This window comes from Phodopus roborovskii, unplaced genomic scaffold, assembly GCF_943737965.1.
Source record: "Phodopus roborovskii unplaced genomic scaffold, PHOROB, whole genome shotgun sequence".
Taxonomy (NCBI): Eukaryota; Metazoa; Chordata; class Mammalia; order Rodentia; family Cricetidae; genus Phodopus; species Phodopus roborovskii.
The window spans coordinates 16,660,020-16,677,531 of NW_026126447.1; the positions used below are offsets into that span (position 1 = coordinate 16,660,020).

Consider the following 17,512-nt stretch of genomic DNA (forward strand, 5'->3'; position numbering starts at 1 on the left):
AACTTAGCCTCTGGTTAGCCCCAAAGGCTGGGCAGGTTTTATAGTCTGTAAACTAGAGGTACAAATCACAGGCAAGATGGAACGAACCAGGCTAAAAGAAAGTAAAAGGGAGAATGACATGTTCTATTTGAACCATGGCAAGGGTGATGTCAGTGTCCAAAAGTAGCCCTCTAAATTCCCAGGGGCACACCAGTATGCTCTGGAGAAAGTGCAGGCCTAATTCAGCCATCCTTGGACCTACTAGTTTGGAAAGTGGCCCCTGAGCCATGAACAAAGCTGCCTACCCCACAGACTAGTAAAGAAATAATTCTAATCTCCCTTCAAATGATACAGGCTCGTTAGCAGCAACACCACTCTCAAGCGGTCTCCATTCTAAAAGGGGCACAGGGGGACAAACTTAGATTTCAGAAAGAAAGGATTTGTATAGACCTCAGGATGATAACTCTGCACCAGTACAGACTATGAAATGAACCCAACATACTTGCCCCTGAGTTTTTTTGAGCAGGGTACAAAACTACTTAGAGATTGGTCCAAACTTAGAAAAGCACCCTGCAGGTCTAACACATAACTCCCCTTAAAAAGAACAATTTGCTGGCCATACACGTGCTTGCAATAGCAGAGCTTTGGAGGATGAGGCAAGATGGTCATGAATTTGAGACCAGCCTGGGTTAGATAGAAAGACCCTATCTCAAAAGTACAGAAACAAATTCATCAACCCCCACTTTTATTAAATGCATTGAAGTTTGTTGCTATTGATAACCAACCCGATTGAGGTAGTTATCGAACTGATTCCTGGGTCTTCCTGTGGATAGAATAGCTAGGAGATGAAGTATTTTAAACTGGAGTTCAGGTGGTTTGTTTTCATTGCTTTTTAAACAAGCACCCCAGGATGTGTTTATGTGATTATTGAAGCAGAACAGCTACTGTAAACAAAACACCATATCAGAAGCAAAGTTCTTTCTTCAAATTGCTGCATCTCTGCACTGCCATCCATGACCCTAAATTCCACAGATATACCTATTGTGTCCTCTGCTGATAAGCCAAAGAAAGCATCGTGCAGTTCATGTGTGTCCCCCTCCCACCCTGCTCCAATCTCTAAATATATATAGGCAAGCAACTGCACTACATGGCCGTGGACACATATACTGCCTGTGGCTGTGCTGGCTCCCCAGAGAAATTATGTAATAGGCTGCTGGCACATGCTGCTGTTCCTAGCACTACAAATGAACCCCCACTCCCATTTCTTTAGGACTCCCGTGTTTTGAGTGAAACCACAACAGACTGTGTGCTGCCTACACCCTGGGGTTACAGAGTCATGTTGGAAGATGTGCGTGGCTGCTGCCATGCAAATCAGGGCAGGCCATGTTAGCCACTGCAGCCTTCGCCTGCAGACTGCATTTGAATTTTTGCAGGACCCCAGTAGGGTCCCCACGAGAGTTCTCATATGAAGTCCAAGAAATCTGAAGAAACTATGGTGCTTACATGATGGACTAATTTCATTTCAATAAAATTCCCGTATTACATTCAATGCGCCTGGCTTTATTAAGTTTTGTCATAAACCCTGGGAACACTTCCAAATTTAGGCTTGCACAATTATTTTTATTGGTGCGTTAACTAAAAATGGTATATGCATAAGTCAGAGTGTACGTTCGACTTCATCTGGGAAGCCAAAATGAGCTTTGGGTTGATTTATAGTCATTTTACCCCTGTAAATGAGATACAGGAAATGGGAGCTAGAGTTTCTGATCACAGCGTTGCTAAACCCTCCACCGGTTCCATCCATAGCTCTGCCGTGTATCTAATGAATTTAAATTCCAAATGTCTATCGGAAACCCACAAAATCACTGAACAAAGAGGCTGGCTTACTTTCAGACCCAGAGCCATCCAAACAGTGCAAAAAGCCCAGAGGTTTGTTGTACAAAAGTGGGGCTGGGGAGTTCTTGGCGCTTTGAAAGATTTTAATTGCTATGGAAAAATCCTTTCAAAGATTTCCCCCCTCAATATGGGCCCCTTGGAAACTTTTCTTAGGGGAACTGTAAAATATTTATACAGCTAGCAACATTGTTTAAAAAAAAAAAAAAAAGCAAGAAGGGAACTGTACCGAATGAAAAGCAGACTCACTTGGAGCAAGCTCTGCAGATTCAGGGAGCCCCGAGCATGGGACACTGCTGTTCATCCCCGAAAGATGGAATTTATCCACATCAGAACCGCACGAAGCAGAGTTCGTGGACGAGTTTGGTCCAATGCTCTACCATCACCATTTTAAAACTCTGTAGTTTGAATAAGGGCCCCATGTTTTGTGGGGAGCCTGTGAGTTTTGTGGAGCGAAGTAAGTGGCCCTGCTTAGAGAATTTCCCCCGGGAAGCTGTTCTGGGACCTAGATATATGATCCACATCCAGAAACTTGGCTCTTTGCTTTTCAAGGCCAATCCGGGAGGCAGTTCTAGAAGCTATGTTTCCCACCAGCCCTATTTGTCCACACACATTCTACCCTCAAAACTTGAGAGCAGGAGGCTCACGGTCCGCATTCAAACCAGTAGTAAACATGGCCCTGAATTTGTAAATAGGCCCAAAGAGTGGAATTTTGAAATTTAAAAGGACTGTGGTGATCTCATTTTTGTAGAGTAAATGTATTTCCAGAGAAGGAGGAAATTTCCCAAGGCAATTTAATTAGTACTGGTTAAGGAGAGGCCTTAAGGTCCACGTGCCTCTCTCATTCTGCAGCATCTGTAAGAGGGGTTCACCTGGATAATTACAGTTCCCAGACATGCGAACCTCTGCTTCAGTGTGTTCTCAATACTTCAATCAACAATGGCATCATTAAAGAAAGGGCTGTGGAGATAATCGCTCTCTCTACATCAACTTCCCCAATATTTTCATTTCCTCCCACTGCCTTATCTTCCTCTGATGAAGCTATGTGCTAATAAAAAATCACAGATGTCAATCGCATGGCCTCTTGGGATTCAACCTACACACTGATGCCGTCAACCCTGTAACCCTGTAGAGAGGAAGAAAGAATCCAAGGCCCAACAACCCACAAAGTGGATAATTAACACCAGAGAAATCCAAATTTGGCTGCATCGTGGTAGCTGAATTACTAAGGGGCAAGATGAGGCAGAGCCCCAAACTTTCCTACAGGGGAGAATGGCTACAGCACCACCACAATCTTCTCAATCAGAAGGGACCCTCTTGTCTCAAGGCAGATTTAATTGCCATAATTCAATTAACATGCTTTCACTAATTATATAAGCTTGGAGATGACAGTTCAACAGCAGCGCCACAGAGAGTAAGCCAATTTCTTTTCTTTTTTTTTTTAAAACTTAGTCTTAATTATAAGTGAATTGCATTGATTTCTTTTTCACATCTTGCCTTCAGCTGTTTTGTTGTAGAGCACTATCATATAATTTAAAGACACTGGTTCTCTGGCACACACAAGAACTAACTGCAGCATTCCTAAATATGAATTCATGGATATATAAATTCTTTTTTTTTTCCTACATGACAATTCTTATCATATGTTGTGAGACAGAGTAACCACATCAAGAGAAATGACCATTTATTTCCCAAATTCTGAGGTATATGTAGAAGATTCAATAAAGCTTTGTAGACTAATTATCAATATTATTATTAGATAAGATGACTTTAGAAATGTAAAGAAATGCTAGAGAGGGCTAGCAGCTATAGTACCTAAATACAAAGACTATGCATGTTTTTTCACAAGATAAATTGTACAGCCATTCATTTAAGAAGCCATTCAAAGGGTATCTGGGATTTAAGACAACAAATGCGCAGTGTATGCCATGAAAATGATAATTGGATTAGTTCTTCCACTGAGGAAGATAAGAAGGATGGGCTCTCAATGTGAGTTACCATAGCCATACATAAATGAGAGTTGACAAATGTGAATTACCTGCTAGAAACCAGTGGACAGTGGCCTCACTACAGTTGGAAACATTTCAACAAAGCAAAGGGTATCCCAGAAGGGTTGGCCCAGTGATAATTTGCATTATAGAATAGATTAATTTTTGATAAACAACTACATTCATTTATCAAAAGTATATGTTCTCCACACCACACCACTGCCAAAGTTTTAGTGATTCCATGAGTTTTGAATTAGTAGAAATGTATGGCTAAGTCAGAACTTTTAATATATTTAGGATTCTAAAGATGTCAGAGTAGAATTAGAACTGATTTCCCCCCCCCCCTTAAGAGTTCTTTGTCCCATTTTCCTATCCAGTGTTTTATTTTATTTAGATAGAATTTTGTACTATGAATTTGCTATTTCTTAAGCCCTGGTATGAAGAATAAAAAGTACCAAAAGGACATCATATCCCACTTATAGTATCAAATGAACAGACTGACATCAGCAACAGCAAAACAGACATCTTAAAATCAGATGGCCACCAGCTATGCAAAGCCAAACTTCACCTGTGAGCATGAGGTGAATTTCCACCCATCCTCTTTGCTTGCATATGACCTTCCTTCCTTTCCCCAGATACTAGGCTTCTTGGGTTACTTTATCTTTCAGAACAGTGAACATTTAAAATTTACTAGTTATTCCCTATCATTGACTGATCTTTATTTACCCCAACAGGCCATAATCATGTCACTACATGTTCCAGGTATGGCACTCACATGGTTTTTGTAAACATCCTTATGCAGTCAGAGAAAGAAACTCATCTTCCAAGGTCTTTGACTTATTGGAAGTTTTTCACTTGCACGAGACAAACATATGTCTCAAACTCCTGAGATTTAGGAAGACTCTTTAAGGTCTTGGAAGAGATGATATCCTCTTATTTTCCACCCACGACATCTGGAGGAGGGATTTTGGTTGGTTCAGACTTGGCCATTTGGCCATACTCAAAATTCAGTACCAAATTGATCTGGATCGAATCAGGTGACTACCTTTGTGGCCAAAGGGGTCCAGAGCATTGTTCTCCTGGATTCACTAATCTATCATCTTATGTTGTAGCAGTAGTAGACAGGAAGAAGAGTGGGCAGGGTGTTAGGCACAGACAGTAATGGTGCCCAAACAGTCAGCCTTGTCTGGAAGAACTCAGGCTTTTCCAAAGTTCTGGGTTTTCAGAAGCAATCACCTTAGTATGAATAAATTTTACTTCATATTGTAAGAGATGTCTGGGTTAATGCCAGTTCCAGTTACCCACCTTGACTGAATCTTCTGTTAGGAAAAGGTATGTCCACTTGCCAAGTAGCAGTATTTTACAGTTATATCCAGAGTGTTACCAACTGGACATCAGAATACTTGTCTTGGAAAATAATACATACTTCATGTTTTATTTTGGGAAAGATCTGAAGGACAGGAATGGCAAGGGTTAGAAACAAAAAGCATTTGCCTTCATTTCGAAGAATGTTTTATTGCTCCCGGACACAAAAGCCCAAAATGTCCAGGAGAATCAGTTCCTTCTGGGACCCTGCAGCTCCCTGCTGCTTTCCTGGGGCTGTGGGATGCTTTCTCATGCCCACACCACACATTTAAATCAAACCCCTTTCCACAGAGATATGTGCCACGGGATGACTTTTCTTACTTTGTGAGTTGTGAGTTATAGTTTTCAACCCACATGTGGCTGAATGAGAAGTACCCCCTCATGCCTTTATCCACACACACACACACTTCTTACTCTGTGACAGGTCAGCCTTCCCTATTTACACAAGGACAGAAGAGAAGTTTGAGGAAGGTAAAAGGGTCACTGGGCCCATTATCCTGGCTGTCTATGGCTTTCTCCTGTCATTTCCTCTCATCCATCATTGTCCTCCCTAGAAACTCATCCATGTCCCTTGGGTTTTGATTATTTTTTTCCTTAGGTAATGTTCCTCTTGCAGAACCTATTTTAAGATCATTATGTTCTCTGCAAAGTTGTTTGGCCAGAACGTTCCTGTTGATCCAGGCTTTCTGTCTACCCATATTGGTTTCCTTGTTCCCACATGCAAGGAATATTAGCATTCTTTCTTATTGTGGGGAACTGAGCAGTAATCTTACACCATATGTATTTTTATATCGAAAGTCATGAGATCCTTATTTTGCATTCCTTAACTATGAGCCATCTTCCATTTCCCATCCTTCATAGGAGTAACCCGGGTCGGCATTACCATTAGAGAATTTCCAGAGAAGCTTGGGAATCTGGTCCTTTGATTTTTCCATTTGGCAAGGCTGGGGGAGAGTTCCCTGCCTGTTTGTTTGCTTTGAGATAAAGTCTTTTAAGTTCTAGTCATTAACTGCCTAACTCCCAGGTACTTCATGCTTGCCACCCTGATGTCATGGTAGCTGTAGTTGGAAAGCAAGCCCAGGCTGGGGGAAGTGAAAAAAAAGGCGGGAAATAGATTGGAAGTAGACATTTTTCTGAAGCTTGCCTGTGCTTACTTAATGAGGAAGGAATGCCAAAATGGACACATTCAGGATTTAAGGACAACAGATCTTCAAGGTCTTCCACTCATGAATTCTGTAGATCACAGCTTCCAGGGGTTATAAACAAGTGTCCTATGAGCAAATAAATCTGGGAAACACCGTATCAAAATTCACAGAACACATTAGCATATTAAAGGCTCTGATGGCTTCACATTAAATAAACTGAGTTAACTTTGTTTAACTCAGCATTCCCAAAACCTATTTGAGCTTGAAAAGCTTGCCACAGTTTACCCAGAGGCAACCTGCAGAGCCACATTCCTCAAACTACTCAATTAGAGGACAAAGAAATACAATTCTATTATCTTAAAAGTAGTATGTTCTTTGCAGATATTAAATATATGAATGTAATTTCCTTCTCTAAGCATTGTTCACTGCTGTATCTTATGGACCAGGGCCATGGGGTTCACTGGCCCAGCAGCTGGAGAAAGATGAATCTTGGCTTCTCAGCAGGACAGGCTTCATAGAGGGGGAGGAGGGTTTTCAAATTTTGTTTTTAATTCTCTTATTGTTAATTCAATGCATCTGGGTCCCATACGTTTTTGGGACCATATAGAATTTTACTTAAGTGATATCTACATAGGAAGGGGAAGTAGGAGGAAAACAACATTTTTGGTGCTGTTGACATTTGTGGGATGATTGTGAAGAGAATGTGGAAAGTGGAAAGTGAATTAATCAAACTGGATCCAATTACCTCTTCCAGGCTGTTGTCTATACAAGAGGGATGAGTGCTAGTAAAATATGGAGGGGCCAGAGTGGCTGGTTCCTCCCTAGGAGACCTCTGGTATGGACAGGTAGAGTTGATGTTTGGAATTCAATTTCACAGTTCTTCCCTGGCTTTGAATATGGCTTGGAGGAGAATCAAGTGGTTCCAATACCTTGAGACGGCTAAGAAAGGTGGATGCAGCCTTGATAGGCCAGTTGACCCCAACAAAGGAAGGAGAGCAAAACCAGAGCACAAAATCTGCCGCCCATGGCTGTGAGATAGAGTACAAACATGGTGCTGCATGTGCCCTGTGCCCCACTCACTGGGCCTGTGAGAATCTGTAAATCCTGCTGCCCCTCCCCTGCCCCAACTCAGTACTCCATGTGAATTGTGGAAAAGGGTAAAAAAACAATAGAGACTGAACTACATTTGGAAAGTTCAAGCATTAGCCATGTGGCATATATGTGGACTGGACTAAAATTTACCTGGACATTTAGTTACGTATTTGCCGATACACCTGAAGATGGTGGCTCATGAAAAAGGAAAGCGAAATAAGAGAAAGGAAGTGTATGTTCTTGTGTGTGAGTGTTAGCTTGGAATTTCAGACATTGCTGCCTTCTGGTTTTGGTATTCAGGAGACACAGTAAGAGCCCAATTGCAGGACTGCTAACCTGTGACAAAAGCTTAAATGCACTGTTGTGGTTTTCATTTTATCGGGAGTCACTTCACTGCAGAAACCTAGTTTCAACCATTATTTCCCTCAACACACAGAATATCGCCTAGTTTAATACACTCAATATACATTCAATAAACATTCATTTGGATGTATGGATGTATGGATGAAATGTGCTTGGGCCCTAAATCTCAGGGAATTCACCCGTGTCTTATTGAAGTAGAAAGTGAGAAGAAGTAAGGTTTGCTTGAAGAGTTCATGGCAATCTTTCTTCACAGGCAGTGTCCTCTTTCTTGTTTTCATCTCTACTCAGCCATTTGCTTCCCCCTCTGCATTTTCCTGGATAAATACATTGAAGATAAAGTGGCCAGCAGAACAAAGGAGGAGTCCAGTTCCTCCTTAACTGTGACTTGGGAAAAGTTTAAACTCAGCTAAAAGGGAAAACAGAGCCTTCTGTTCATAGTTTGAGAACAATCACAACCATGGCATGATTCTCCTCCATGTTCATCCTCCATGCTTGTCACCTTCTACCACTGGAGTCTCTCTGTAGGTCATGGTCCTGTGTTCTCCCAAGACTCTTCCTGTACCTTCCAGATGACACAGTTTGGATGATAATAACCCAGTGCACGGCTGTTTCATCCTATAGACTTTAAGCTCTTTGAAAGCCCAGTGTTTAGCATTACAATGCTCCCTGCAGTGAGTGCATGGGTTAAACTGGGTGTTTTTTATTCCTTAAAAGTAGAAAAAAAAAAGGGGGACATTTACTTTTTCAATGCTTGCATGCATTTCATACTGCTGGATGTGGTAGAATGGCTACCTCCCCTCTTCACCATTCCTCTGGCTGGAGAGGACCCTAGACATTCAGAGAGCACCCACAAAGGATTCTGTCTCTTTTTTGCTTCCTGCTCTAACTGTTGTGATATGTGCCTCTGCCATGTCACAGGCACTCAAATGTATCCTGACCATGCAAGTTCCTCAAGTTGCACAATGATGATGAGTTTCCTTCAGGTCACACTGCATCAGAGCTAAGGTGATACTGCAAGAATGGAACAAGTATCCCTCCTTTCTGTCTCTTTCAAGCAAGCACCAGAGCACCTGACATTTCGTAGTTATCTTTGTAAAGACCACTCTAGGTTCCCGGCTAGGGGTTAAATGGTTGTGCATATGTTTAGCAATCTTTTACTCAATTGTAAGTGCTGGATGAGTTTTCTATTAAGGCAAAGATATTGTCTATTTTGTCCCATCTTTTATCCTCTTTGCTTGCCATTATGCCAAGCATATTATAATGGATAATAATTATAATAATTCTGGGCCATGGAGAAAGCTTAGCAGGTAAAGGTGTTTGCTGGGGAAATCTGATTTTGTCTCTGGAGCCCACATAAAGGTGGAAAGAGAGAAGTGACTCCAAAAAGCTGTCCTCCAATCTCCATCCCCATGTCATGGTGCATGTGCCAAAACATACACACTGTTCACACACACAGAATACAATTTCTAATAATGGTGATAATAGTGAGTATTTTCATTCATTCTGCCCTCTGTAGAGTTGTTTCACTAGCTCATACATAGCCTCTGTAGGACGTATTTATCAGTCACATCATATAGGTGTACAAAGGGAGGCAAGAAGAGACCAAATAACTTGCCTAAAGTCACCCTTAAACTAGCTGTGGTAGCACAGGTTCTAATAGGTCTTAATAATAAAAGATATAGGGGTAAATGCTGAGAAATTACAGAGACAAAGGAATAAGCCACAGCCACACCTAACCTCAACAACTTCCCAGCCAAAAGCAGAACAAGCTCCTATCTCCTCCCGCCTTATATCCCTCCCTCTACCCAGTCATATCACTTCCTGTCTCTCTACAGACCTCCAGACCTCCAGACCTCTGTGGTTAACTAGCAGCTAGCTCTGCCTTCTGATCTTCAGGCAAGCTTTATTTGCTAGAGTACAAATAGGATATCATCACAGCTTGTAGTTTAAATATAGACATCTGACCCTAGGACTTGAATGCTTAGCAACTAGACTGCACAATGCTCCTGTTCTAGATAGCCTTGTACTTGGAGTCATTCTTGGAAAAAAACCCAGCAGACAGGACTCCCAGCACAGGAAGGCGCAGGTGTGTGAACCAGGTATGACAGAAAAGCAAGGTTGTAGAGCTGAATGGAGAATCGCAAAGAGAGTGTGGGACATGTGTAGTAACTAGTAGAAGTGGGGGATTCCGAAGAGACAGAAACATAATGTCTCAGATTTGGAGATAAAGTTCATGCAGAAGCACTCTAAAAATATCCCAAGACCTCATCTAAAACCCTTTTAGTGCAGACCTACATTACCCTTCAGCTCAGCCTTGTCTCTGAGTAAGATTGGGCTAAGTGAAGATCCACAATTGATTCTGGTGGGACAGGAAGGACTTCTTACAGCCTCTGCTTATCTTTGGAACTCTCCAGGAAGAAGAAAGCAGAAACCGCCAGGCCTGAGCCTGAAGCCAGCTGCAGCCAGTGGTCAAAATCCCTCCTGTTTTGGATTTGGGGGGTATGTGCGTTCACAAAATGACAAAGAAGAAAAGAGGGAGCAAGTGCTGCGGTGACTTACGAACGGGAACAGGAGAAAGCAAGAGGGGCTTCGGAGTCTCTGATTTGTGTGGTGCGATCCCCGACATGGCTCCAGCTCGGCGGGATTTATGTGGCTTCATTAATCACACTTGCTTTTGAAATGGAATTTTCTGCCTTGGAGCCTTTGAACACTGACATCCAAACACAATATATTCCTTTAAAATCACCTCTGGATAAAGACAACCTGTAGAGGGAATTCCCCCAGCTCGTAGGTGGGGTCTGTTTGGTTCTCAGATCTCCAAGCAGTGTGTAGAAACCGCCCCTCCCTCCCAGAACAGAAAGGAGTCCCTCCTCTCTGATTAACGACAAGCAGTGCCATCTAGTGGCAACGTTTTGTTTATCCTGGATAGTGAGAAAGGGGCCTCCCAGCCCAGCTTTCTCGGGACTAGGGAAAAGAAGCATCTTTCCCAGGCGATGCTGTTAAATGGCAGGAAGAGAGTGTCACAGAACCGCTGCCAATCAACGTGTCTGAGTGAGAGGCAGGCCTTTTGTTGATGGGTTGTCGGCTTTTGAGTGCTGTGAAGTCCACACAAACCACGCAGAAGAGTTTCCTGGGAGAGTGAGGAAAGCAAGAGCACGGTCTTGCCAACTCCAATCATCTTATTATCCCTGGTTTGCTGATAACACAAACCTGGTTTGCTGATAAACAGGTCGGGTTCAAAGTGGAGCAGTGGGAGTGGCACGGGTGGGGTTAATCCAGGTCTCTTTACACTTTCGTTCTGATTCAGCTCTTGTCGAATTGCCTCTCCTGGAGGTCAACATTTCTAAGTCCTTCCATACTGTCAGCCATCTAGTTATCAGTAATGCCTCAGAAGAGGTAGGGGCTCTCTTAGAATTTTCTAGACCACGGTTCCCGTGGCAGAGGTGCAGAGGGACAAATGGCCTACCCTTTTATTATCTTCTCTCACCTTATCCTTGAGTTTGAAGTTCGACAGTTGGATACGTGCTAGATTTTTGCAAAGCCACCACCAGCTGTCTCTCCTGCTACACTTTGCCCTGGGCCTCAGGGCACCTGTGCTACAACCTCCGCGCCTCAGCACTGCACCTTTAAAAGTGAAATCTTGCTTGTCAGGTCCTGTTTTAATAAATCATTTTTTTTATGGATTGGTGAGGTTTAATTTGCAAAAGTAAGTTAAAATATATTCTTCATAATTGGAGAACAGAGAGTGACTTTAAAGCAAGAAACTACTTGGGGTTGCTCAACATATGATATGGTTAGAAAAGTAAATGTTAACTTCCCTTGTTTTTGAAATAGAAGACATATATGATACAAACCCTATTCAACTCATTAACCATGGGGATCAATGAAATAACTCAGGTGCACTTACTACAGAAAGCAAGAGAGAGCATTTGGCTACAGCTGGTAGTAATGAAACAAGTGTATGTAGTTCTGGATCTTTAATCAGGCATCCAACTACAGTTTACATAGGTAAATTATTGTGTTGTTTGAACAGACTCTAATAGACCACCCAGACAGACCAGTATGAGGGACATAAAGTTTTAGGTTACATAGCAAATTAAGATATATTCTTAATTTGACCACAATTACAGCCCAAAGGCACAGAAATTAAGGACTGCAGAATGCTCAGCCCTCAGAGTTAACATATATGCCACGCCCCTCCTCTCAAGGCTCAGAGCTCATTGAGGAAGAGGGGGCAGAAAGAGTGTACGAGCCCAAGTGAGTGATGACTTCAAGGAAAAAGTCTCTTCTAGACACAGCAGGGCAGCTACACATACGAACTCACTGAGGTTGTGACAGCACACACAACATCTCAGACACCAAATCCCAGCATGGAGAGGGGAGTTGGTATGAAGTCCCACCCCAACCATGGACCTACTGACAAGCACAAGCTACTGGGAAAGGGAGAGGCAGTTTTCTCTAGAGTCAACCACACTGTCCACACTGTTTCAGTGGAAGGCTACATATCCAAGAATAACTTGATTGGTTTACACACACACACACACACACACACACACACACACACACACACAGTTGGGTGGATGAAGGAAGAAGGTAGAAGGGTAGATCTGGGAAGAGCTGAGGGTGGTGAATATGATGGAAGAAATAACAAAACATTTTTAAAAGTCAGATTAACATCAATCAAACAAATATAGTCAACTGTAGTTGACTTCCTGGAAAAATAATAAAAGAATGTCAATACTTAATTACCAAGTATAACTTTTTCCTTTCTTTTCTTTTTTTAAAAATTTAAAATGTATGATTATTGTCATTTGGATTTTTTTTTTGTTTGTTTGTTTTTAAAGACAGGGTTTCTCTGTGTAGCTCTGGCTGTCCTGGAACTCACTTTGTAGTCCAGACTGACCTCAAACCAACAGAGATCTGTCTGCTTCTGCCTCTGCTTTCCACCACTACCCCGAAAACTATAGATTTCAAAGCTGCTGCTGCTACCTCACCACAAACAGGATCAAGTATCAAATGTTTCATCACCAATATTAAAATTTCATTTTCCCTTAAATTACCTGTTGCTGACATTTTAGAGAGGTAGTTTTTGACACATTAGATCACAGTTACCTGTTTCACTAGCAAACACTGGCTTTTTTAAATAAAATACAGACTGTCCCTGAAAAGTAAAATACGGATTATGAAAATACGGAGATAATAATAGTGTCTTTTTTGATATTTGTAAAATGCTTCTATAAAGAATAAAGCAGGTAGTGTCTGTATGTTAATGTCATTAAAGACAAGAATCCATTTTCTCTCAGAATTTGGGCTTTCACATTTCTGAAAACAAAGTTGACATAAATTTGTTTTTAAGAGTGAACATTTGACACCTTTTCACAACAGCAAGAAGGAACTCTAATGTTAAGAAGCCATTGATGAGAGCAACCATCGATTTTTCATGGTGTTCAGTCATGGAAACCACATGAAGAGTCGAAAGCAGGGATTGCAAATGTGAGTACGGATACAGCCACCCCGGGGATCCCAAAGGGCTTCCCTTGGTTTGGAGTCTACTGTATCATATGATTTTAAATTTCTGAAATCCGATGTGGAGCCCTTTACCTAGCAGAAGTTGACTCAAGGGGTTCTGCCACAGGAGGTCATATGGGGCAAGAGGGCAAGAAGTCATCATGGAAGGACAGGGTGGGTGTTCTAGCGGTACAACTGCTAGTCCCGGCATTGCCTTCCCATATGTGCTAAGTGGTTTTGATCTGTGGGCACATTATTCTTTTAATTCTCCTAGCCATCTACCAGAAAACTTGGCTCACTTAGGCAGTTTGCAATGGCAGAGAGCCAATCATCAGTGCAAGAAGGCCCCCTTCTGGTGAAGACAGAGAAGAGGGACTTTGAAATGTTGTCTGTTTAGGCAACTGCTCCAACTGTGAGTTTAGGTTCAAAGTCAGACCAAGGCTAATTGTATTCTTACTATTCCCCCATTGTTTTAATTTACCACAAGGCAGTTGTGGTGGTTTGAATGAGATGTCTGCCATATTCTCCGGCATTTAAAGACCCAGTACCCAGTTGGTGGCTCTGTTTGGTTAGGTTCAGGATGAGCTTTGAGGTTTCAAAAGTCAGGTGCCATTCCCAGTTGGCTCTCCTTGTTTCCTGCTTTTGGTTCATATGGTTCTTCCTAGCTGGCTTTTTTTTTTTTTTTTTTTTTTTTTTTTTTTTTGCCACCATTGCTATTATGCTTCCCTGCCATGATGGACTCTAATCTCTCTGGAACCATAGGCCCCCAAAATTGCTTTGTTCAGTAAGTTGCCTTGATCATGGTTTTTATCACAGCAGTATAAAAGTAAACAGCACAATAGAGAACAGGCAAGTGGTGTGGGAGGCATGTTGATGGAAGTTTCTGTTCCACCTGGTCCTATAGCTGTTCAATCTCAAATAAACACACAGAGGCATGTATTAAGTATAAACTGTTTGGCTTGCTGCTCAGGCTTCATACTGACTAGCTCTCTCTTAATTATTAACCTATTTCTATTAATCTGTGTATCTCCATGTGGGCTTGGCTTTCCAGCGATGGATGCCAGGATCTCTTGATGCCTCGGCAGCTACGTGGTGTCCCTCTGACTCTGCCTACTACCTTTCTCTAACTCTGTTTGGATTTCCCACCTGGCTAAATCCTGCCTGTCCAATTTATCAACTGATAAAAGAAACATGTATTCACAGCATACAGAAGGACATCCCCCATCAGAGGCAAACTCACAGGCTAGTGGAAATGGACAAGAGAGCTGTTGATGCTCTCCATGGAGCGGGGAGAGAGGGTAGCAGCTCCATGGCTGTCACCTGCCTCCTGAGACCGGCCTCCTGATAAAGGCTCTCTTTTGTGTTATATGACTGTCCACATGACATGGCTGGTGGACTCTAAGGATAAGCCAATGTCATCCTTCTCAGGATTTTGGAAAAGGAAAAGAGGGGGTCCCCCCTGCAGGCTGGACACATTGCCAGCTACATAGAGGTGACTTTCATAGAATCATAGTAACATTCAGATGGAAACAGCATGCTCTGGTTCTCCTCAGTATCCTGGCCCCTGGTAGTACCTGAGGTTTCCTAAAGCCACACTTCTCTCATGCCTCTCTCGTGCACAGACCGAGTTTCTGTCACTTGCAACCACTGATTCTGATGAGCACAAGACCTCTCCTCCAATGAGCAGCTCATCACACTTACAGTCTCTTACTGAAATACACAGGGCCCAGGATGGGCTGCTCCTGTTTTAGTGGAGGAACTGCAGCTTGGTACCATCTTGAAGTCACATTAGTCCTGGCAGGCACAAAAGGCGGGGCACACCTGAGGCCTCTGGAGAAGTGGGCAAAAGTGTGGGAGTAGAGGGAAGAAGATGTTTCAGAGTCAGAAATGGTGTTGAAAGGAGACAATAAACACATTTTCCTGCTTTCATAACATGGTACTCAAACCCAATGTTTTTAGGTTCGTACTCAAACAGTGACTACTAGCTTTGAAAAGGGAGAAATGGTATTTATTCTATTCTTCTGAAATGCTATTTGCAAGAACTCACTGGCTCTGAAAGAACTTGATCAGCCCTATATATTTTTATTTGCAAAAAAAAAAAAATTGGTAGTCTATAAACTTTATACTCTATTGCTAAGTCATGGAGGAGACAGGCAACAGGGCATTAATACAGAACCTTCTAGTGGTCCCTTATTTAAAACATGACTGTTACAATCAGAGAGCAGTAAAACCTCATTATAACACACTTACAGTTGACATTTTCAGGCTGTATTGTACGTGTTTTTAAGTCCCAGAGAAAAGCCCATTAAAGCCGTGTCACCCACATTAATTCAACATTTAGCCACTTACAATACAAACCCCAGTCTTTTGGAAAATGTCATTAAAAAAGTTTTGCCATATATGGACATTATTTATGGCTTGAGCCCTATTGTCTACTTATAATATGCTCTTTATCAGACCCAAATGCCCACTTTAGAGATTTTCATTCTGAACAACAACTGGCTCCTTACATTGTCCAATGATGCAGGAAAGTTAAATTACAGCCAGTTCATATCATAGAAACAAAATGTTTCCTGCAATTACTGATAAGGGACAGTTCATTTTCTCTCTGTCATCCTGGAAAAAAAAAAAAAAAAAAAAAAAAAAAAAAAACCTCCAAACAACAATTCATGCCTGGTTAAACAGGATTTCCACATCTCCTGCTGACATCTTTCCAAATAATTCAGGGCTGTTATTACTGTATAGCCCTGGCAAGGCTCAAAAGCAAGCAGACTTGACGAGTCTGCTCAAAGCACAGCTTAAGTAGTTGTAATTAATAATAATTACATGCCCACTACACTCCAGTTTTATCATATTATCCGTCAATGCAAATAAAAAAAATCCCCATACAACACACTTGCAGCAAGATTGCTGCATTAATAAAGCGACTACCGGTGATTTCATCTTCATAAAGTTTAAAGTATTTGTGCTGGTTCCTTCTTTTATTGATGCTCATTATTCTCTGTCTGCTTGCAAAATGTGGCTTGGGTGCCATACATCATGAGGCCACATTTTTTTTTCTCTCTCTCTCTTCCAAAAACCTCCTCATTCCTGCCGTGACTCGGATTCGAACCGAGGTTGCTGCGGCCACAACGCAGAGTACTAACCACTATACGATCACGGCGAGCTACTGACAGGCTAAACACTAAGCTTCCCTTAAAAGCCACTGCAATATTAAAATTTGTGCAAACACTGCCATCTATTGCCTAAGTGTGTACATTTTCTTGTCAGTGCCAAAGATGAGCTGTGTTTCTGTTCCTGTATTGAGAGGCCCAGCACCAAGGCCAGCATGTTCTGCCTTTGCGCTGACTGGGAGAGTTGTCCCAGGAGAGGGGAAACTGGGTTCCCTGTCTAAGGAATGGCTATCAAGGTAACAAAGTAGATAGAAACTGGCTGGCAGACCGATATGGTTTCTGCTGTTTATCCAGCTGCACTGCCCACTGCCCCAGCCACCTACTATGCTGCACTGAATGACATAAATTGGAGTCTCTTTGGTTTTTTTCTGCGTTTGTCTTAACTTCCACATGCTTAGTAATGCTACCATAATAATATATGAGACAAAATATTCTCTGAAATTCAGAGAATCTGAGAGGCTAGTTTTTCCTAGCACAGAAACAGAATACATTCCAAATGAGGAAAGGCTCCTTCCAAACCTACTGGTCCAAAAGCTACTCTTCCCCCAATTCACTGGTTGAATTGGGTACATTTCCAGGGGAGACTTATTATACATTTTCTTGTTTAAAAAAAAAATAGTATCTCCACAAGGTATTTGAAGGGCCGAGAACCTTACAAGAAAGCCTACAAAAGAGTCTGTTGCTATAGAATGAGTCATTATTGGGCCATCTCTTTTAAGCTTTGGAAACCTAGGCGCAGCTGGCTGGGGCTGGCTGGCATGGTGGGTGGAGTGCCAAATCAATGTGCTGATTGGTTGCTAAGGGCTCCCTGATTTCTGGAGGGAGAGTGTCTCTGGAGGTAAGATTCAGAGACAAAAGCTCACTCCCTCCTCTCTGACCTATAGCTTCCCTCTTCTTCATACTTTCATAGATACATTTTCTTTCCATGGTGTTGTAGAATATTCTTGCCCAGTTTCCTGAGCCCCCAATGGTCTGTGTAAGAAGCAAGGCAAAAGGTAGAAAAGCC

At 42.1% G+C, this 17,512-nt stretch overlaps 1 protein-coding gene and 1 non-coding gene across 7 annotated transcripts in view; both read right to left on the reverse strand.

The window, feature by feature from the left end:
* The window catches only part of Nfib (nuclear factor I B), a 398,396-nt gene that overhangs the window by 302,353 nt on the left and 78,531 nt on the right, over nt 1-17,512 (reverse strand). The window lies entirely within an intron of this gene.
* Trnah-gug (transfer RNA histidin (anticodon GUG)) lies at nt 16,425-16,496 on the reverse strand. The gene has a single exon. It is a non-coding gene; the product is annotated as a tRNA-His (tRNA).